Source organism: Podarcis muralis, chromosome 18, assembly GCF_964188315.1.
Source record: "Podarcis muralis chromosome 18, rPodMur119.hap1.1, whole genome shotgun sequence".
NCBI classification, from domain to species: Eukaryota; Metazoa; Chordata; class Lepidosauria; order Squamata; family Lacertidae; genus Podarcis; species Podarcis muralis.
The window spans coordinates 7,315,023-7,338,472 of NC_135672.1; the positions used below are offsets into that span (position 1 = coordinate 7,315,023).

Here is a 23,450-nt window from a genome sequence, read left to right on the forward strand (position 1 = left end):
CTAAATTAAACCTCGTCTTTTGCGCGGCGCCAGACCCTTTAAGACCCCGCATTTGCAAGCTCGGACGGCAAAGACAGTGCGCAGCTCCCCGCTTCGGCTCCGGAAGGTATGTGTCTCGTATTGGTGAGGGTTGCAGGAGCTGGAGATGTCTGCGCGCCAGATAAGGCACTTGCCTCGGTTTTGAGGGTCCCTGTGTTGAGAAACAAAGCAGTTGGACGTGAGAGCCAATTTCAGGCTAGGGCGTCCTATTAAACCAACCTGGCTGCTTCCAGGTGTTGTAAGGCTAAGGTAAAGGTAAAGGTACCCCTGCCCGTACGGGCCAGTCGTGTCCGACTCTAGGGTTGTGCGCTCATCTCACTTAAGAGGCCGGGAGCCAGCGCTGTCCGGAGACACTTCCGGGTCACGTGGCCAGCGTGACGAAGCTGCTCTGGCGAGCCAGCACCAGCGCAGCACACGGAAACGCCGTTTACCTTTCCCGCTATAAAGCGGTACCTATTTATCTACTTGCACTTAGGGGTGCTTTCGAACTGCTAGGTGGGCAGGAGCTGGGACCGAAAGATGGGAGCTCACCCCGCCGCGGGGATTCGAACCGCCGACCATGCGATCGGCAAGTCCTAGGCACTGAGGTTTTACCCACAGCGCCACCCGTGTCCCGATGTAAGGTTGTAAGGCTACCCCTCTACAAATGTAATCTGGTTAAGGAATATTGGCAAAAGATTATAAAGGTAATTTCTGGATTATTTCAAATAAACATAGAAGTTAATAGGGATTTGTTATTTTCGGGAATACTGGGAAATAAAGTAAAAAGTAATAAGCAAGGGTTGTACAAGATTATGATTCTAGCTGGAATGGCAGTTATTGCTTTGGGGTGGAAAGAAAAGGCCAAATGAAATATGGAAAAATGGAAGGATTATGTTTTTGAATACATACAATCAGAAATATTTGCACAGATAGTGGCAGAGGATAGATGGGAAAATAAATGCCAAAGAATCACAAATAAATGGGCATTTTACAGGGACTGGATAGGAAGAGGGGAAGCCAAGCCTAACATACAAGCTCGAATGAACAGACTGTGTACATGGATAAAGATATGAAGAAGGAAGGCCTGACCGGGTGGGTGGGTGGGTTGGAGTGGGGGGGGGGGAGGTAAACCGGATGGTATTTTGAATGGATTTTGTTATGTAAACCCTTTTTCAGAAACCAGATATATTAATGCTATGTAGGTAGGCATTGCGGGACGCGGGTGGCGCTGTGGGTTAAAGCCTCAGCGCCTAGGACTTGTCGATTGAAAGGTCGGCGGTTCAAATCCCCGCGGCAGGGTGTGCTCCTGTCGTTTGGTCCCAGCGCCTGCCAACCTAGCAGTTCGAAAGCACCCCCGGGTGCAAGTAGATAAATAGGGACTGCTTACCAGCGGGAAGGTAAATGGTGTTTCCGTGTGCTGCGCTGGCTCGCCAGATGCAGCTTGTCACGCTGGCCACATGACCCGGAAGTGTCTTCGGACAGCGCTGGCCCCCGGCCTATAGAGTGAGATGAGCGTCTCCACCCCCATCGTTCAGCATAGGGCACATCTGGTGGGAGGGCGTTCCACAGGGAGGGCGCCACTACCTAGAAGGGCCTCTGCCTGGTTCCCTGTAGCTTTGCTTCTCGCAATGAGGGAACCGCCAGAAGGCCCTCGGTGCTGGACCTCAGTGTCCGGGCAGAACGATGGGGGTGGAGACGCTCCTTCAGGTATACTGGACCGAGGCCGTTTAGGGCTTTAAAGGTCAACACCAACACTTTGAATTGTGCTCGGAAACGTACTGGGAGCCAATGTAGGTCTTTCAGGACTGGTGTTATGTGGTCCCGGCAGCCACTCCCCGTCACCAGTCTAGCTGCCGCATTCTGGATTAGTTGTAGTTTCCGGGTCACCTTCAAAGGTAGCCCCACATGGAGCGCATTGCATTAGTCCAAGCAGGAGATAACTAGAGCATGCACCACTCTGGCGAGACAGTCCGCGGGCAGGGAGGGTCTCATCCTGCGTACCAGGTGGAGCCGGTAGACAGCCGCCCTGAACACAGAACTGACCTGCGCCTCCATGGACAGCTGTGAGTCCAAAATGGCTCCCAGGCTGCGCACCTGGTCCTTCAGGGGCACAGTTACCCCATTCAGGACCAGGGAGTCTTCCACCCCCGCCCGCCCCCTGTCTCCCCAAAACAGTACTTCTGTCTTGTCAGGATTCAACCTCAATCCATTAGGGATATGGACACTGCTGCATTTTGGGGGGTGTTAACTACGGACCCTGTGCTTCATGTATCAATTACTTGGCTTACGGAACACTGCAAAAAATAAATAAATATGGGAGTGTGTTTTGCTGCAAAACGGCTGCAAAACTTTGGGACGGGTTTAGAGGGGATCCTAAATGTTAGTTCATAATCCCAGGCAAGCACAGGTGCCCTTTCCACAGCAAAAAGACGGATACTGATGAACTGGAAAAATAAAATACTGGAATAAAAAATACTGGAATAAAAAACCTGGGGGGGGGGAAATGCGGCTCCCTTCTACAATTGGATTGAAGACTTTTTGCCAACTCGCAACATGCATAACAACTTGCATATAACCGCAGAGTTGCCATGGACAAATAATTCTACGATATCTGGAACCCATTCTTACAAATACTGTAATAGGTTAAGATCTGGTGAGGTACAATTAAAACCTTGTAAAGTATATATAGTTTTGGGAGTCCGTCCCCCCTTTATTTTCCTTTCCACACGGGTTCCGTTTCTCTTTTCCTCTCTCTTTTATTTACGACTCACCATGTTTAGTGCGCATATAATTATGATCTCTTTCAGCTTCTGCCTTCTGGAAGAAGGTACAGGGTTATAAAGACTAGGACCAGCCGCCTGAGAAACAGTTTCTATCCAAATGCGATTTTGGTTTTAAACGCAGTGTAAGGTAGCCTCTGTGGGAGTATATTGTATTCAATTATGGGGTATCAGAGTTTTTAGGGGGTTAACCAGGCTGGGATAGCTGGCTTGTTAGTTTTTGAATGTCTGATGTAGATTTTTTCCAGTTTTGTTGTTCTGTATGGGACAACGACAATAAAGATTATCGTATCTGTATAATTACATATAAACCTTTGGCACAGGTTTGGAGGGGTTCCCAATGTTGGGGTCCCTAGTTCATAATCCCCAGCAAGCCCTAGTGTGGATGAGCCCAGCATTTAGGGGGGGCGTGTACTGAATGAATGATGCACTTTACACCTCTAGAAACCTCCCTTGGGGAATCTCTTTCTCCCAGTCTGTCGCTGAGCCCAATCCACAGAAATTAACAGGAACAATCTATTTGGATTCTGCTCTCAGGTGTTGCCATTGTGTGTGTGTGATCTCCTGTGCTCGCACACCTTCCCCTTAGAGCAGTTTGTGGGCATTGCATTTAGAACTGCAATTGTCAGGGTTTTTTGGGATGTGCAGTTAGCACCTGCGCTCACACCTTTGGGGCAGCTGTGCTTACCTTAGCAGGCAGGGACTTCCAGGGTCACATTGCCCTAAGCATCTTCCTGACATCAATTTCCTGGAAGATTTGAAACACAAAAGGAGAAGGGGAAATCACTTGCCGGCCTCCCACTGTCTTTGCCAGGGTGGTGGGAATTCAAAAGGATATGTGTCATTCACAAATACACCTCCTAGGACCACCCACCCCCAGCATGGAAGAAGGAAAACACAGCTTGGCTTTGCAACAGGAAAACGGGGGGGGGGGGGGCACATTTAGCTAAACATCATTCCCAGAGGAGTTATTATTTTGGAGTTTGATCGCTGCAGAAAACAGCACACAGAAAATGAGAGTCTTTAAAAGCTGAGCACATAACACCAAACTGGGAGGGGTAGCTCAGAAGATAAAATCCAGATACAAGCTGACATCATCATCATCATCATCCTCATCCTCATCATCTATTAGGGACACGGGTGGCGCTGTGGGTTAAACCACAGAGCCTAGGACTTGCCGATCAGAAGGTCCGCGGTTGACCCTGTTTTATACCTCATATAGTTTTCTTTCAACATATAACATGCTGTATGGATGTGGATGGCGCTGTGGTCTAAACCACAGAGCCTAGAAGGTTGGCGGTTCGAATCCCCACGACGGGGTGAGCTCCCGTTGCTCAGTCCCTGCTCCTGCCAACCTAGCAGTTCGAAAGCACGTCAAAGTGCAAGTAGATAAATAGGTACCACTCTGGCGGGAAGGTAAACGGTGTTTCCGTGCGCTGCTCTGGTTCGCCAGAAGTGGCTTAGTCCTGCTGGCCACATGACCCAGAAGCTGTACGCCGGCTCCCTCGGCCAGTCAAGCGAGATGAGCGCCGCAACCCCAGAGTCGGCCACGACTGGACCTAATGGTCAGGGGTCTCTTTACCTTTACCTTTAATAATTTATTATTTATACCTCGCCCATCTGGCTGAGTTTCCCCAGCCACTCTGGGCAGCTTCCAATCAAGTGTTAAAAACAATACAGCATTAAATATTAAAAACTTCCCTAAACAGGGCTGCCTTCAGATGTCTTTTAAAAAGAAGGATTGGGAGATTGGGCCCAGGCTAACAAAATGAATTTCAACAGGGACAAATGTAAGGTCCTTAGAAATAAACAGAGGCACAATAATAGGATGTGAGGGGCTGGGGGAATCTGGCTTGACAGCAGGACGTGCAAAAATGATCTAGGGCTTTTAGTCGACCATGAGCTTAATGTGAGCCAACAGCGAGATGCGGCAGCAAAAAAAGGCGAATGAAATTCTAGGCTAGCATAGCGTCCAAATCGAGGGAAGGAATAGTATCCCGCTCTATTCTGGGCTCCCCGGTTTAAGAGGGATATGGACAAACTGGAAGGTGTGCAGAGGAGGGAAACCAAGATGATCAAGGGTCTGGAAAGCAAGCCTTATGAGGAACGGTTGAAGGAGCTGGGTATGTTTAGCCTGGAAAACAGTAGACTGAGAGGAAATATTGTCAGATGTGCGTGCAGGAGCCAGGCCCTGTGACCAGTAGGGCTTCGCAGGACTGGGGCCTTCCTAAGTTTGTTCTGGAGAGGCAAGGGGTGGCCGCACAGGTGAGGCCGATTGGTAACTCACAACACCTGCTGGCAAGAGCCAGGAAGGGATATAAGGCCAGCATTTTCCCTTCGGCTCTTTGCCACAGCAACACGTTCCCTGCCTTGCTGCGTTTGGCTCCTTGACTCCTTGCTTCTTGATCCTCAGACCCCTGACTTCGTGACTCCTTGCTTCTTCATCCTGAAACCCCTGACTTTGTGACTCCTCGCTTCTTGACCCTTGGACCCTTGGCTTCTTGACTCCCAGCTCTCTGACCCTTGGACTCTTGGCTTCCTAACTCTTAGCTTCTGGACTCCTGTTCCTGCTCCCACCCCGCCATCTTGCCCCCAGTCCCAACGTCCCCAGCCGGGACTTCGATCGCCCGTGAACCGGACCATGACAGATATGATAGCCATCTCCAAATATCTTAAGGGCTGTTCTTTTGCCTTGGTGAAACCACACCTGGAATACTGTGTCCAATTCTGGGCACCACAATTTAAGAAGGATGGTGACAAGCTGGAACATGTGCAGAGGAGGGCAACCAAGATGATCAAGGGACTGGAAAGCAAGCCTGATGAGGAACAGTTGAGGGAGTTGGATAGGCTTAGCCTAGAGAAGAGGAGACTTGCTTTCCATTATCATGTTGGTTGGCCGGGGCGGATGGGAGTTGGAGTCCACCCTATGAACGTGAGTGGGCTTTGCAACGGAAGCAGGAAGAAGAAGCATCACACCTTAATCAGCTCCAGTTTTTCTCCCGCAGAGTTGAGCACCACCTCGTAGTAGTATTCCATGTGGGAGACCCGGTAACAGGGCTCCCTCAGCCGGCAGCTCCCCACGATCTGAACCGAACGGTGCCCATTTGGGGTCTTTATCAGAATGGAGTCGAAATCCATGGGCAAGCAGAAAAGCCCCTCTGAAAAGAGATCCGAGACGGAAATAATAATAATAATAATAATTATTATTATTATTATTATTATTATTATTATTATTTTATTTTATACCCGCCCATCTGGGCAGCTTTCAACAAAATATTAAAATACAGTAATGCATCAAACATTAAAAGCTTCGGGTAGCATTCTATTCATGTTGCAAACGGGCCTCCGGAACGGATCCTGTTTGCAACCAGAGGTACCACTGTAATAATAATTTATAATAACAACTTATTATTTATACCCCGCCCATCTGGCTTGGTCTCCCCAGCCTCTCTGGGCGGCCTCCAACAAGACACTAAAATACAATAACCTATTAAACATTAAAAGCTTCCCTAAACAGGGCTGCCTTCAGATGTCTTCTAAAAGTCAGAGAGTTGTTTATTTTCTTCACATCTGGTGGGAGGGCGTTCCACAGGGTGGGGGCCACCACCAAGAAGGCCTTCTGCATGGTTCCCTGTAACTTCACTTCTCGCAGGGAGGGAACCGCTAGAAGGCCCTTGGCGCTGGACCTCAGTGTCCGGGCAGAACGATGGGGGTGGAGATGCTCCTTCACGTATACTGGGCCGTTTAGGGCTTTCAAGGTCAGCACCAACACTTTGAATTGTGCTCGGAAACGTACTGGGAACCAATGTAGGTCTTCCAGGACCAGTGTTATATGGTCTCGACGGCCGCCCCCAGTCACCCGTCTAGCTGCCGCATTCTGCATTAGTTGTCATTTCCGGATCACCTCCATCTCCACCCCTCCATCCCTCACTGCGAGAGGTGAGGTTACAGGCAACCAGGCAGAGGGCCTTCTCGGTCGTGGCACCCATCCTGTGGAACACCCTCCCAGCAGATGTCAAGGAAATAAACAACTATCTGACTTTTAGAAGACATCTGAAGGCAGCCCTGTTTAGGGAAGCTTTTAATGTCTGGTGTTTTATTGTGCTTTTAATTCTGTTGGGAGCTGCCCAGAGTAGCTGGGGAAACCCAGCCAGATGGGCGGGGTATTAATAATAATAATAATAATAATAATAATAATAATATCTTGTTGTTATTATTGTTAAGCCCTGTTGGTTTCCCCTGCAGATGACATCCTTGCTCCTGCTCTGAAAAAAGTCCCGGAGCTCCAATCCACAACACCTCTGCCTCGCATTACCTCCGGGATGTTCTGGATTGGAACACCTGCCGATGTCCAAGGTTTGTTCCAGAGGGGAGTCTGGGAAGAAGGTTTTCAGGGACGGCAGCCGGAGACATTCGGATGGGCTAGCATTGCACTGGCAGCCCTCAATCACCTCCACCTGTCGAACGCCTTCCAGAAGCAAGAGCTCTTGTACCCGGACACTGCTGGGCTCGCAGCGGTAATTCGCTGGGCAGGAATGCTGCAACCTGGTGGAGGGTTCGGATCCTGCGAGAGAGCTGGGGAACCTCTCCTGTAGCTGGAAGGAAGAGCAAGAAGAAGAAAGCAGGGAAAGCTAAGTTTTTCGGGTATTATATACAATTTACAGCATGGGAGAAGTTATGGAATTGGGATTTGAAATTGACAGCATGTTATAAAGGTAAAGGGACCGCTGGCCATTAGGTCCAGTCGTGGCCGACTCTGGGGTTGCGGTGCTCATCTCGCTTTATTGGCCGAGGGAGCCGGCATACAGCTTCCAGGTCATGTGGCCAGCAGGACTAAGCTGCTTCTGGCGAACCAGAGCAGCACACAGAAACACCATTTACTTTCCCGCCGGAGTGGTACCTATTTATCTACTTGCACTGGCGTGCTTTCGAACTGCTAGGTTGGCAGGAGCAGGGACCGAGCAACGGGAACTCACCCCTTCGCGGGGATTCGAACCACCAACTTTCTAGGCTCTGTGGTTTAGACCACAGCGCCACCCACATCCCCACACAGCATGTTATACGTTGAAAGAAAACTATATGAGGTATAAAACAGGGTCAAATATATGTTGGAAATGTAAGGAAAAAGAAGGCACCTTTTATTATATGTGGTGGACGTGTATGGTAGTAAAAGAATTTTGGGAAATGATATATAATGAACTGAAAAAAAATGTTTAAAATAACTTTGCTTAAAAACCTGAAGTCTTTCTTTTAGGAATTCCAGGTGCCGAAATACCAATGGAGCAGAAAAGATTATTTGTGTATGTGACCACGGCTGTGCGGATGTTATTGGCCCAGAGATGGAAAGAAGATAAAAGTCATTACCAGGGAAGAATGGCAGACCAAGTTGATGGATTATGCCGAAATGGCTAAAATGACTGGAAGAATCAGAAATCGGGAAGACCAAAATTTTAATGAGGAATAGGGGAAATTTATAGTTTACCTTAAAAACCATTGTAAACAGTTAAAATCGTTAATAGGATTGGAATAACACTTGTAATTTGAATTTTGGATATAATGGAGATGTAAAAGATTTGGAATGGGACGCGGGTGGTGCTGTGGGTTAAACCACAACCACAGAGCCCAGGACTTGCCTATCAGAAGGTCGGCGGTTTGAATCCCCGCGACGGGGTGAGCTCCCATTGCTCGGTCCCTGCTCCTGCCCACCTAGCAGTTCGAAAGCACGTCAAAGTGCAAGTAGATAATTAGGTACGGCTCTGGCCGGAAGGTAAACGGCGTTTCTGTGCGCTGCTCTGGTTTGCCAGAAGCGGCTTAGTCCTGCTGGCCACATGACCCGGAAGCTGTACGCCGGCTCCCTCGGCCAATACAGTGAGATGAGCGCCGCAACCCCAGAGTCGGCCACGACTGGACCTAATGGTCAGGAATCCCTTTACCTTTACCTAAAAGATTTGGATTGTATTATAAAAGACGCAGGAGGAAATGACTAAAGAGTAGGACCCACAAAGGAGACAAGGAAAGTCCGGGAGATTCTATGGAACCTTGTTTTTATGTTGCATGTTGGATATGTGATTGTAAAACTTTAATTTGAGAAACCAAATAAATAAATGTATTTAAAGGAGAAGGAGAAGAAGGAGAAGAAGAAGAAAGTGGGAGGTGCTGGACATCTTCCAAAGATATCCCGCAAGGTTTAGGGTCAGAGTTTTTCTTCTCCTACAGTAGTTGGACCATAAAGAAGGCTGATTGCCGAAGAATTGATGCTTTTGAATTCTGGTGCTGGAAGAGACTCTTGAGAGTCCCATGGACTGCAAGAAACCACTCCAAGGAAATTAGCCCTGAGTGCTCACTGGAAGGACAGATCCTGAAGCTGAGGCTCCAAGACTTTGGCCACCTCATGAGAAGAGAAGACTCCCTGGAAAAGACCCTGATGTTGGGAAAGATGGAGGGCGCAAGGAGAAGGGGACGACAGAGGACGAGATGGTGGGACAGTGTTCTCGAAGCTACCAGCATGAGTTTGACCAAAGTGCGGGAGGCAGTGGAAGACAGGAGTGCCTGGTATGCTCTGGTCCAGGGGGTCACAAAGAGGCGGACACGACTAAACGACTAAACAACAACAGTAGTTGGGCTCCCTTCCACCTGCCCTAGCTCCCTTCCAAGAAACTAGAGTTCCCAGGGTTCTTTGGGGTGCTTCAAACGTACTGCATTTACACAGCTGCCGAATGCCAGCGATGGTCAAGCCCCTGCCCTGATATTTTCCTTTAGTTTCTTTTCGCGAACAACCGAGCACCAGGTGGTGTCAGAGCTGCCTGCGGAGTTTTCCACTAAGGAGGAGGAAAATGTCAGCCAGGGCTCTGGTCGTTAAGTCGTCCAAACAGACCAGTGTCCACTGGCTTATTGTGCTCTTAAAACAAAAACAGACGCCGTACCTTTTTGGTTTTGAGGAAGTCCAGCATGGAGGATTGGCGGGAGATGCCGGCGAAACCTGATGCGCTCTTTCTTCGGGTACCACCACAGTGCGCCTGGCAGAGGCCCAGGTCGATGCTCACCTGGCTGCCAGAGAGATCTGCGTAGAAAAACAAGGGAAAGGATGTTTGAAGAAGAAGAATACAGTGGTACTTCAGGTTAAGTGCTTAATTTGTTCTGGAGGTCTGTTCTTAATCTGAAACTGTTCTTAACCTGAGGTACCACTTTAGCTAATGGGGCCTCCCGCTGCTGCATGATTTCTGTTCTCATCCTGAAGCAAAGTTCTTAACCCGAGGTAATATTTCTGGGTTAGCGGAGTCTGTAACCTGAAGCGTATGTAACCCGAGGTACCACTGTACAGTCATACCTCAGGTTGAAGTAGCTTCGGGATGAGTATCTTCAGGTTGCACGCTGCAACGACCCGGAAGTAACAAAGCAGTTTACTTCCAGGTTTCGCCGCTCACGCATGGGCGGGCGGTCAAAATGACGTCACACGCATGCGCAGAAACGGCGAATCAATGTGCAACCTGTGTACAATGAAATTAACCAAGCCTCACTCCCCCCCAAACACTCAATCTCATTGCACTCTGTGCGCTTGTCACACAACACACCAACCCTGAAAGTCAGTTGCGCTATATTATTTTCCGTTCAGCACCCTAACAGCCCACCCTAACAGAAGGACAAGGTTTTAAAAAAATGGCGTACAACACATAAAAAATAGTTATTAAAACAAACAAGCAAAAAACATCCAGACATTTAGCCTAAGACCAGTTTGCCATCACTATTTACCATTCCTTTCACTGTCTTAGCTGTGTTAATAGGGTGTGAGACCAGTACCAGGTATTAGATTAGCAAATCAGTGGGAGACCATAATCTGCAGTGTCAAATAGACAAAAGGATCAGATGGGGTGGGGTGGGGCGGCAGGGGCCTGGGGAGTAGATATGACCTTGCAAGCACATCTCTGAATAAAGGTTTTCTTGCTTGCAAGGCTGCCCTTTAAGTTTATTATGAAGGAAGCGAATGCCCCAAAATGCCAGCTAAGGAATGTACAGTTTTCTTCCTCCTGGGTTGTTTTTTTTTTTTTTTTGGCACAAATCTGACCAAGTGATTAAGGTTGGGGGGGTGGGGAGAGAAGCAATTCAGGGCAGCACTATAAAAAACGGTGTTCTGAAATGCCGTGAATTATGTGGCTTTGCTTTCTGCTGAAAATGTGGATTTTTTAAAAAGAGCTTGCAACTGCTGGAGCAAGGCCACCACATGTTAGCACAGAAAATAAACTGTGCTGGAGTCTCTAGGTGGTTTCTGTGTGTGTGTCTAGGAAATAGGCAAGTCACTTGATCTGGTTGTACCTCCTCTGAAGGATCTGGTGTGTAGCTTGGGGTGTGGGCGTTTTTTCGTAGAATCATAAACTTGTAGAGTTGGAAGGGACCCGAGGGTCATCTAGTCCAACCCCCCTGCACATTGAAACACTTTACTGTCACTTGTACAATTTGTATACAGCGAGACTACACCAGCACCCCCCACTCAGCTCTCTTAGTCTTAATTCCCCTCATTTACTGACACACACCCACCAAACCCGAAAATCAGTTTCCCTGTTGTTTTGCTTTGTTTGTTTTTTTGACCGACTCTGGGGTTGCGGCGCTCATCTCGCTTTACTGGCCGAGGGAGCCGGCGTCCAGCTTCCGGGTCATGTGGCCAGCAGGACTAAGCCGCTTCTGGCGAACCAGAGCAGCGCATGGAAACGCCGTTTACCTTCCCGCCGGAGCGGTATCTATCTATCTACTTTCACTCTGACGTGCTTTCGAACTGCTAGGTTGGCAGAACCTAGAACTACAGTGGTATCTCGGGTTAAGTGCTTAATTTGTTCTGGAGGTCCGTTCTTAACCTGAAACTGTTCTTAACCTGAAGCACCGCTTTAGCTAATGGGGCCTCCTGTTGCTGCCACGCCACCGGAGCACGATTTCTTTTCTCATCCTGAAGCAAGGTTCTTATCCCGAGGTACTATTTCTGGGTTAGCGGAGTCTGTAACCTGAAGCGTATGTAACCCGAGGTACCACTGTACTCTATTCTGAACTTAAAAATGGAAAGTGTAATGCTGGTGGTCAACAAAAGAGGTTTAAAGACTGTCTCAAGGCAAATCTTTAAAAATGTAGTCTGAACACTGACAACTGGGAAACACTGGCCTGTGAGCGCTCCAGTTTCAGAACAACCTTTACCAAAGGTGTCATGGGCTTTGAAGACACTCGAACTCAGGACAAAAGGGAGAAACGTGCTAAGAGGAAGGCACGCTTGGCAAAAGCACACTGTGATCAACTCCTGTCCGGAAACCTATGTCCTCACTGTGGAAGGACGTGTGGATCCAGAACTGGCCTCCATAGTCACTTACGGATTCACTGTTAAAACCGTGTTCATGGAAGACAATCTTACTCGGCTACGAGGGATCGCCAAAGAAATAGTAGTTAAATCTTGGCTGCTGCGAGACAGAGGTACAAAGGCTGCCCTTAGCCTTTGGGCTAGCTCCATCTTCTGGTGGCAAAGAAACACAACATAAAGCAGTGATGGCCAAACTTGGCCCTCCAGCTGTTTTGGGACTACAGTTCCCATCATCCCTGACCACTGGTCCTGTTAGCTAGGGATGGTGGGAGTTGTAGTCCCAAAACATCTGGAGGGCCACGTTTGGACATCGCTGGCATAAAGGAATGACAGCCCATCCCTGATAAACTCCGAACTGGTTGAAACTTCCCAGCCAGCAACAAATGACAGGTACAGTGGTACCTCGGGTTACAGATGCTTCAGGTTACAGACTCCGCTAACCCAGAAATAGTATCTCGGGTTCAGAACTTTGCTTCAGGATGAGAACAGAGATTGTATGGCGGCAGCGGGAGGCCCCATTAGCTAAACTGGTACCCCAGGTTAAGAACAGTTTCAGGTTAAGAACGGACCTCCAGAACGAATTAAGTACGTAACCAGAGGTACCACTGTTCTCGATGCCATCCTGGCGGGGGGGGGGGACAATTGAGGTACTGCAGGGTTCAGTCTTGGGCCCCTGTTGTCCGACGTATTTACAAACAAGCTGGATGAAGGAATTGAAAGGATTCATAGTATTGGTGCTGACCTTTAAAGCCCTAAACAGCCTCGGTCCAGTATACCTGAAGGAGCGTCTCCATCTCCATCGTTCTACCCAGACACTGAGGTCCAGTGCTGAGGGCCTTCTGGCGGTTCCCTCACTGCGAGAAGCCAAGTTACAGTGAACCAGGCATAGGGCCTTCTTGGTGGTGGCACCCGACCTATGGAACACCCTCCCACCAGGTGTCAAAGAGAAAAACAACTACCAGACTTTTTGAAGACATCTGAAGGCAGCCCTGTTTAGGGAAGCTTTTAATGTTTGATAGGTTATTGTATTTTATAGTGTTCTGTTGGAAGCTGCCCAGAGTGGCTGGGGAAACCCAGCCAGATGGGCAGGGTATAAATAAATTGTTGTTGTTGTTGTTGTTGTTGTAAAGGTAAAGGTACCCCTGCCTGTACGGGCCAGTCTTGACAGACTCTGGGGTTGTGCACCCATCTCACTCAAGAGGCCGGGGGCCAGCGCTGTCCGGAGACACTTCCGGGTCACGTGGCCAGCGTGACAAAGCTGCATCTGGCGAGCCAGAGCCGCACACGGAAACGCCGTTTACCTTCCCGCTAGTAAGCGGTCCCTATTTATCTACTTGCACCCGGGGGTGCTTTCGAACTGCTAGGTTGGCAGGCGCTGGGACCGAGCAACGGGAGCGCACCCCGCCGCAGGGATTCGAACCGCCGACCTTTCGATCGGCAAGCCCAAGGCACTGAGGCTTTTACCCACAGCGCCACCCGCGCCCCCCTATTATTATTATTATGCTGCACATCAAATCCACAAGTGACACCAAACTGGGAGGGGTAGCTAATGCCGCAGAAGACAGAATCTTCAGGATTCAAGATGACCTTAACATGTCAAAGACGGTCCATTATCCGACTGTCGACTCAGGACCCTAAACTGTGATTTTATATTTAATTTCCATTTTCTTCCGTGTATATTACAATGTTCTCTTGTTGCTATGGCCGTTGGCTGAGGCGAATAAAGTTTCTATTGACTGATTAACGGATCGGAGACCTCTGCGCAGGCTGGCAAAATGAATTTCAGCAGGGACAAATGTAAGGTCTTGCACTTAGGCAGGAAGAACAAAAAGTACAAATATAGGATGAAGGAAATGCAAAGATTGCTCCCCGCCTCAAAACCCCCACAAACAAACCCAAAGAGTCTGAATTCACACCTGATTCTTAAGAAGACCTGGAGGGCTTGGTGTTTTTCCTCCTTTGTTTTTTGCATTTCTGACATCTGCAATGCAGATGTCAAAGCAACAGCTGGGACCTCTCACCTTTATACAGGAAATGTTTCTATAGGTTCTGGATAAGGAAGATCGAAGCCTTAAAAATGTCAAGATTTGGACTTTATTATTATTAAGAGAAAGGTTGTTTTCTGCTGCTCCAGAGAAGCGGACACGGAGCAATGGATCCAAACTATAAGAAAGAAGATTCCACCTAAACATTAGGAAGAACTTCCTGACAGTAAGAGCTGTTCGACAGTGGAATTTGCTGCCAAGGAGTGTGGTGGAGTCTCCTTCTTTGGAGGTCTTTAAGCAGAGGCTTGACAACCATATGTCAGGAGTGCTCTGATGGTGTTTCCTGCTTGGCAGGGGGTTGGACTCGATGGCCCTTGTGGTCTCTTCCAACTCTAGGATTCTATGATTCTATTATAATTTTAAAAATGAAAATTCTTCCCAGCACTCTATGGGCCTCTGCATTTGATCACTCTTTTGCTCTTCTTCCATTTATTCTAAACGAAAATACTGTACCGGAACAGAGAAGCAAACAGAATATCACACATATTTAAAGCGCGGGAGTGTAAGAGATGCGACTGAAATATTACACGTGCCATCGTTCAAGGCCGCAATCCTATGCGCACTTACCTTTGAGTAAGTCCCAGAGAAATCGGTGGGGCTTACTCCCGAGTAGAAATGTATAAGTTTGCTCTGAGACGTAAGCTTCCCCTGACTAGAGGACTACAGGTGGGGGGGGGCGGGGGAGCCTGCTATAAAGCAAAAAAAAAAAAAAGTGGGGGAGGTTTATATATGTGGAAAACAGTTTATATACAGATCGTATGCATCTAAACCAGTGGTTTGACTTTATTTGACTGGTCCATCGATCAATTGATTGCATCTAAAAGGTAAAGGGACCCCTGACCATTAGGTCCAGTCGTGGCCAACTCTGGGGTTGCGGCGCTCATCTCGCTTTATTGGCCGAGGGAGCCGGCATACAGCTTCCGGATCATGTGGCCAGCAGGACTAAGCCGCTTCTGGCAGACCAGAGCAGCACACGGAAACGCCGTTTACCTTCCCGCTGGAGCGGTACCTATTCATCTATTTGCACTTTTGACGTGCTTTCGAACTGCTAGGTTGGCAGGAGCAGGGACTGAGCAACGGGAGCTCACCCTGTCATGGGGATTCGAACCGCTGACCTTCTGATTGGAAAGTCCTAGGCTCTGTGGTTTAACCCACAGCGCCACCCATGTCCCTTGATTGCATCTACAACATGCCAAATTTTCCTCTATGGAGCTCAACATGGTTTATATGGTTCTCCGCCTTCTTCGTTAATTCCCACAACCCTGTGAGGGGGGGTTAGGCGTAGAGCGAGTGATTGGCCCAAGCTTAAGGGCAGAGCGGGAATTCGAACCCACCTCCACATTCAACTACTGTACCACATCGGTTCGCCCAGCCGTTAAAAGTGACGTTAAAGGATGTCACATAGAGGAGGGAGAAAGGTTGTTTTCTGCGGCTCCAGAGAAGCGGACATGGAGCAATGGATCCAAACTACAAGAAAGAAGATTCCACCTAAACATTAGGAAGAACTTCCTGACAGTAAGAGCTGTTCGACAGTGGAATTTGCTGCCAAGGAGTGTGGTGGAGTCTCCTTCTTTGGAGGTCTTTAAGCAGAGGCTTGACAACCATATGTCAGGAGTGCTCTGATGGTGTTTCCTGCTTGGCAGGGGGTTAGACTTGATGGCCCTTGTGGTCTCTTCCAACTCTATGATTCTATGATTCATGAATCGTTGCATTTGTAAATTTGTAATAATTAACATTTGATGGGCAATATATTTTCCTGCACCATGCCTGTTCTGTTTTTTTCCCTCCCCATATTTTTAATGTTGGCATTCATTCATTCATCCATTTTTTTAGAAAGGGGAGACTTCCATTTTTCTCCCAAGGCTGTTTCCTTGGTTGCCACCACCTCAAAGCCTTTCAATGTTCTTTAAAGCCGGAGATCAAATCCACGCTATGCATTTAAAGCACACAGTCTCCTTCCCCTGAATTTTTTTTGGGAACTGTAGTTTCGCTAGGCGCAGACTATAGCTCCCCGGATTCGCGTCCTTCAAAGTGTACGGGGTGAAAAGTGGGATATGAAAGTTTAAAACGAAACAAGCAGAGGGAACCAGAAGACAGAGCAGCTGGAAGAGAACCTGGCTTTCCAGACGACTCACCATGTCCAATGTAGACAGACCGCACTCGCCTTTTGCAACATCCGTGCTTGGCAAATAGATTCCTTCCTTCGTGGAGCTCGCTGGTGGCTCTCATGCCTGGAGTTAAAAGTCACAACACTCGGTTTGCGCCAGCTTAACACCCGGGAAAACCTTTGCAGCCCTTCTCAACCTGTGGGTCCCCAGATGTTGTTGGACTACAACTCCCATCATCCCTAGCTAGCAAGGCCAGAGCTCAGGGATGATGGGAGTTGTAGTCCAATAACATCTGGGGACCCACAGGTTGAGAACAGCTGCTTAAGGGAAACTAAAGGAATGGCTCAGTCGGCAGAGCACGGCAGAGACTTAATCCCAAGGCTGTGGGTTTGAGCACCAAGTTGGGCAAAAAATGGGGGCGGACTATAGAACCCTTATGATCCCTGCCAACTTCCAACCCTTGTGATCCCTTCCATACAGGACCAGATTTAGTTTTGATGAGGCCCTAAGCTACTGAAGGTAATAAAGGTAAAGGGACCCTGACCGTTAGTCGTGACCGACTCTGGGGTTGCGGTGCTCATCTCGCTTTATTGGCCAAGGGAGCCGGCGTACAGCTTCCGGGTCATGTGGCCAGCATGACTAAACCGCTTCTGGCGAATCAGAGCAGTGCTCACCCCGTCGCGATTCAAACCACCAACCTTCTGATCGGCAAGTCCTAGGCTTTGTGGTTTAACCCACCGCGCCACCCACGTCCCTACTGAAGGTAAAGGTAAAGGGACCCCTGACCATTAGGTCCAGTCGTGGTCGACTCTGGGGTTGCGGCGCTCATCTCGCTTGACTGGCCGAGGCAGCCAGCGTACAGCTTCCGGGTCATGTGGCCAGCATGACTAAGCCGCTTCTGGCGAACCAGAGCAGTGCACGGAAACGCCGTTTACCTTCCCGCCAGAGCGGTACCTTTTTATCTACTTGCACTTTGACGTGCTTTCGAACTGCTAGGTTGGCAGCAGCAGGGACCGAGCAACGGGAGCTCACCCCGTCGCGGGGATTCAAACCACCAACCTTCTGATTGGCAAGTTCTAGGCTCTCTGGTTTAACCCACAGCGCCACCCACGTCCCTACTGAAGGTAATGGGGCCCTTTATATGTCCAGCTGTCCTTTGTCAACAACAAATTGTTGCTGTTTTTTGGTTTGAATATATGCTCTATGACAATTTGTGGACCTCATAAGAATCTAAAGCCATTTACACATGTTGCCATGCAACCAGTCCCTGTACATTTCCTAAATATAAGATAATAAACAAATAAAACAAAACCTACATACAGCAACAGTGTTTTGTGTTTTGTAGGCTCCTATGATGTAAGTAAAGGGCCCCGCCTGCTAGCCTGCTCCCTAAAATATCACTGGTTTGTTCCCTTCTATATATAGGGTGCCTACAGTCTGCTATTTATAATTATTAGCAGTTTGCATCATATATTTACACCTATTATTATTTCATGTTCTAGCAAGTTTCTAGAGACTAGATTATGAGCCTTTGTAAACTGTGTTTCTAAAGGAACTTTTGTTATTGCCAAATGCCAATGTGTTTGCATTATTAAGTCTGTTATAAATTTAAAAAAAAAACATTTTAAGTTTGAGCTTAACAATTATTTCACTGTTCATATACTTCTTAATTGTATTTCGCTATTCATATACAGTGGTACCTCAGCTTACATACGCTTCAGGTTACAGACTTCCCTAATCCAGAAATAGTGCTTCAGGTTATGAACTTTGTTTTAGGATGAGAACAGAAACCGGGCTCCGGCGGCGCGGGAGGCCCCATTAGCTAAAGTGGTGCTTCAGGTTAAGAACAGTTTCAGGTTAAGTACGGACCTCCGGAACGAATTAAGTACTTAACCCAAGGTACCACTGTACTTCATACTTGTATTTCAGTTCAACAAGGACTTTGGTAAAATACGTATTTTGTTATGTGCAAATGGCTTTAGATCCCTATTAGGTCTATAAATTACCATATAGCAGTGGTGGCCAAACTCAGCCCTCCAGATGTTTTGGGACTACACCTCCCATCATCCCTAGCTAACAGGACCAGTGGTCAGGGATGATGGGAATTGTAGTCCCAAAACATCTGGAGGGCCAAGTTTGGCCACCACTGCCATATAGCTTTTATTCAACACACACACAAAAACAGTGACAATTTGTTGTTGACAAAGGACAGCTGGACATATTTGTTGTTGTTGTTGTTGTTGTTGAGTCGTTTAGTCATGCCCAACTCTTCGTTACCCCCTGGACCAGAGCACGCCAGGCACTCCTGTCTTCCACTGCCTCCCGCAGTTTGGTCAGACTCATTTTTGTAGCTTCGAGAACACTGTCCCACCATCTCTGTCGTCCCCTTCTCCTTCTGCCCTCCATCTTTCCCAACATCAGGGTCTTTTCCAGGGAGTCTTCTCTTCTCATGAGGTGGCCAAAGTCTTGGAGCCTCAGCTTCAGGATCTGCCCTTCCAGTGAGCACTCGGGGCTGATTTCCTTAAGAATGGAGAGGTTGGATCTTCTTGCAGTCCATGGGACTCTCAAGAGTCTCCTCCAGGACCAGAATTCAACAGCATCAGTTCTTCGGCAATCAGCCTTCTTAAAGGGCCCCATTACCTTCAGTAGCTTAGGGCTTCATCAAACCTAAATGTAGCCCTATGCATGCATCACTTGCGAAGGCATCTCCCTGAACCCAGCACACCCCAAAAGGAAGGAGGAAAGAAGACTTACTGAGAGAGCTGGAGAGACAAACGAACCAGGAGAGAAATAGCATCCTTCTGGGCTGGGAGATTCTCTGCTACAGGGACCTCTGTCTTCTGGGTCAAGCGGAGGCGGCTGCCAAGAGAGGGCGAAAGGGGGCTTGGGACATAGCAGGAAAGTGTTATCTCTGGAGTCAGCACCTCTGAGGCACCTGAGACGGGATGGAGACACGTCTGGAGGGAAGATCAAAGGAGGAAAGGGCAATCTACCTCTCCAGGAGCCCCTCACTTGAAAACTCATTAAATTCTCAAGTCCCTGGAGGGATGCTTTCAAGTAGCAGATGGTTTGAAAGGGGATAAAGCAGGCATGTCCAAAGTCTGCTTTGGGGGCCTAATCCGGCTCCTGTGGTAGTACATGTTGTGGGGTAAAATTGTCAAAAAAGCTCAACAACTTCATTTTTTTAATTGAGTTTTCCATATTTAGTTACATTTCATTACATGAATCTAATCCAGAATGCGGCAGCTAGACTGGTGACTGGGGGAGGCCGCCGAGACCACATAACACTGGTCTTGAAAGACCTACATTGGCTCCCAGTACGTTTCCGAGCACAATTCAAAGTGTTGGTGCTGACCTTGAAAGCCCTAAATGGTCTCAGCCCAGTATACCTGAAGGAGCATCTCCACCCCCATCGTTCTGCCTGGACGCTGAGGTCCAGCGCTGAGGGCCTTCTGGCGGTTCCCTCATTGCGAGAAACAAAGCTGCAGGGAACCAGGCAGAGGGCCTTCTCGGTAGTGGCGCCCGCCCTGTGGAACTCCCTCCCATCAGATGTCAAAGCGATAAACAACTACCTGACATTCAGAAGACATCTTAAGACATCTTCAGGGAAGTTTTTAATGTGTGATTTTACTGTATTTTTGGTTTCTGTGGAAGCCGCCCAGAGAGGCTGGGGAAACCCAGCCAGATGGGCAGGGTACAAATAATAAATTATTATTATTATTATAATCTAAAACATAAAGCATTGCTCAGACAGAGCACCGACTTCCTTCCCTCCCTCTTTCCGACTTCCAAACATCTATTAATAAATTTTCGCATTTCCATAACCGTTTTTTTTACTTTAAATCTTCTTTTTTTATAAAAAATACTTCCTTAAATGTGAATCGGTTCCTTATTTTCACATTACAAAGCATTTCAATTCAAACCTACAAACGTTTAAAATTTTCTTTCGTATAAAATATAAATCTGGACGGTGTGGACAGAGGAAACCGACCCCCCCCGCCCCGCTCTCATAGAAATTGTGAGCTTCATTAACCGTGAACCCCAAAATATGTGATCCCCTTTGCATGTTTTGCAGCGTCCCACATTCGAGTAATAGCTACATCAAACAGGTTCATAGTTAACACCCCGAAATCCAGCTTTGTCCAATTCACTCCAAACCGGCACCAAATTTGGGGAAAAGTTTTACAGCGAAAAAAAACCCATTTTGCAGCACCCCACAAACAGACCCTCAAACCTGGGGGGTGACGAGGTCACCCAAACACCAACACCATCCAATTCACTTCAAACTGGCACGGGTTTTTTTCCTGAAAAACAAAACGAAACTTCTGCCAAAGTTTGGCATTGCATCACACCAGATCACCAGAAACTATTTGGATCTCATCGTTTTAGAGCTGCCTGCAGGGAAGGTTTTTACAGATCTGAGATTTTATGTCACACCCTCTGTGCTTTTGCACAAGGCCATTTTAAGAAATTGCCTGAGGATATTGTTCCTTAGGGGGACGCGGGTGGCGCTGTGGGTTAAACCACAGAGCCTAGGACTTGCCGATCAGAAGGTCGGTGGTTCAAATCCCCGCGACGGGGTGAGCTTCCATTGCTCGGTCCGTGCTCCTGCCAACCTAGCAGTTTGAAAGCACGCCAGTGCAAGTAGATAAATAGGTACCACTCTGGCGGGAAGGTAAACGGCGTTTCTGTGCGCTGCTCTGGTTCGCCAGAAGCGGCTTAGTCCTGCTGGCCACATGTCCTGGAAGCTGTACGCCGGCTCCCTTGGCCAATAAAGCGAGATGAGCGCCGCAACCCCACTGCAACATTTGAAGGTCCCATGCATCCAGCTCCTATGCAACGTGGAAGTTATGGTGGAGAAGTAGACCGTGGCAGTAGATGCAATTCTGATTGCAATCTAGGGACAAGCAGTTTTGAATTCTGCCAGAAGAGGGCAACCCAGAAAGGCTTTCTCCCTTGCAAGATTTTGACAGGGAGGCTTCCTGGTGTTGCTCTGCTTAAGGGCAGGTATTAAAATTCGACAGTGCTGCAAAACTGCATGCAGAACTAAACCCCAGGGCAGGCACACCAATGAGGCAAGGTGAGCGGGCTGCCTAGGGAGGGAGGATGCAGAAAGGTCGTGTTTGAGGAGACGCAAGACTCCCTTCCACTGTCCGAAAAGCTCTTACAGATGTTTAGTCGGGATCTGCTTTCTTGTAACTTGAATAATAATATTTTTTTTTAAAAAAAATACAGTGGTGCCTCGCAAGACAAAATTAATTCGTTCCGCGAGTTTTGTCGTCTTGCGATTTTTTTCGTCTTGCGAAGCACGGTGTCGGTAAAGTTTTGGAAAAGCTTCAAAAATCACCAAAGTCTTCAAAAACCTCAAAAAAGGCTACCACGCCGCGTTCTATGAGTCGCTCCTCGAAGTCAAGTCGCAACCGTATTAACGGTGTTAAGAAAAAGGAAACAAACTTGCAAGACGTTTCCGTCTTGCGAAGCAAGCCCATAGGGAAAATCATCTTGCGAAGCAGCTCAAAAAACAAAAAACCCTTTCGTCTTGCGAGTTTTTTGTCTTGCGAGGCATTCGTCTTGCGAGGTACCACTGTGATTTTTATTAGTATTTTCCACACAACAACACGAGAAATATCGAAAAATAACAATACACAGCACACAAAAACCAACATTCGAAAACTAAAGAAAGGAACAACTAAAAACAACAACAACAAAACGCAACAAATAAATATCTTGCAATACTATAAACACTAAAACAACAAGAAGACATTGACTTCCACCAGTCCCGCAGCACCTCCTTTATCTCTCATTGTGTCTTCCTGTCTTCTTTATCATCTCTATCCTAACATCCAGATATAAATCCTTCTTTCATATCCTTTCACTTCACACGGTTATTCCAGACTCAGCCAGATTTCTGTCCTCGAACCTTGACTTTTGAGGTATTCCTTTAGGCACTCCCATTCTTTTTTTACTTCACTTTTTGGTTTTTGTCTTATTATGTCTGTCAATTTGGCTAATTCTAAGTATTCTGTAAGCTTACATAACCACTAATAGTATTAAAATTTTATTTATATCCCGCCCTCCCAAGCCGAAACCGGGCTCAGAGCAGCTAACAACAATAAAAGTAACACAACATTCTAAAATCAATTCATTTTAGAAATCAGTTCAAAATCAAATTAATGGCAAATTAATTGAAGCCATCAGTACGGTAATAATAATAATAATAATAATAATAATAATAATAATAATAATAAATTATTATTAATATCCTGCCAATCTCCCACTCTGCATGGCTCCCAACAGAATATTAAAAACATGATAAAATATCCAACTTTAAAAACTCCCCTAAACAGGGCTTCCTTCAGATGTCTTCTAAAAGTCAGATAGTCATTTATCTCCTTGACATCTGCTGGGAGGGCGTTCCACAGGATGGGTGCCACCACCAAGAAGGCCCTCTGTCTGGTTCCCTGTAGCTTTGCTTCTCGCAATGAGGGAACCGCCAGAAGGCCCTCGGAGCTGGATCTCAGTGTCCAGACAGAACGATGGAGGTGGAGACTTGAACTGTTCGCCAGAGAAAAGCCAGGGAAGTCCCCAAATAGGAGTTCCATCACAGAAGGAGAAAGGAAAAAGGAAAGAGGGGGACTTCTCCGAAGTTTGCCCTCTGGCGTTTTGCTGGAGGGTGTGACCAGGGATGCTCTTGCCAACAGGTGCTGCTATTCTTAGCCTGGATGGTCAGGTGAGGCTTTTGGGGTTATTTCAGGAGTCCCCCGTCCAGGAAGGAGCAGCCGGCTGGCCTCAAAAGGGCCTCTCCCACCTCAACCACCTTCTCTCAGAGATGCTCTGACCCACCCACTGCTTTTTGAAGCCTTTATGAAAAGCGCCTCTGTGTTGGGAAACACCTTGAGGGAAGAAACAGCGCCTGGGTAAACAAAGCCTCGAAAAGTCCTGAAGTCTTCCTTTCTGCCAGAAACAGATGCATCTTGTAGTTCTCAGCCAGCCAGTGGTTTTGGTAGACAAGTGGACATCACCCCCCCCCCAAATGCCCATTTTGGCTTAAGAGAGGACTCTTCTCCCCACTCCCAGACCCTGTGGTCGGCTAGACAGCCAAACACACACACACACACACATACCCAGGACAGGACAAGAAGAAGATGAAGAGTTTGGATTT

The 23,450-nt window shown here is 47.7% G+C and overlaps 1 pseudogene across 1 annotated transcript; it reads right to left on the bottom strand.

Annotated features, from left to right (window-relative positions):
• Positions 1 to 19,190, bottom strand: LOC114588562 (uncharacterized; annotated as a pseudogene). Its single transcript, XR_013391261.1, has 7 exons — positions 19,043 to 19,190; positions 16,316 to 16,411; positions 9,725 to 9,861; positions 7,117 to 7,396; positions 5,778 to 5,959; positions 3,490 to 3,549; positions 1 to 190 (listed from the first exon to the last, which is right to left on the bottom strand). The product of XR_013391261.1 is annotated as an uncharacterized LOC114588562 (transcript).
• Between the last annotated feature and the right edge of the window lie 4,260 nt (positions 19,191 to 23,450).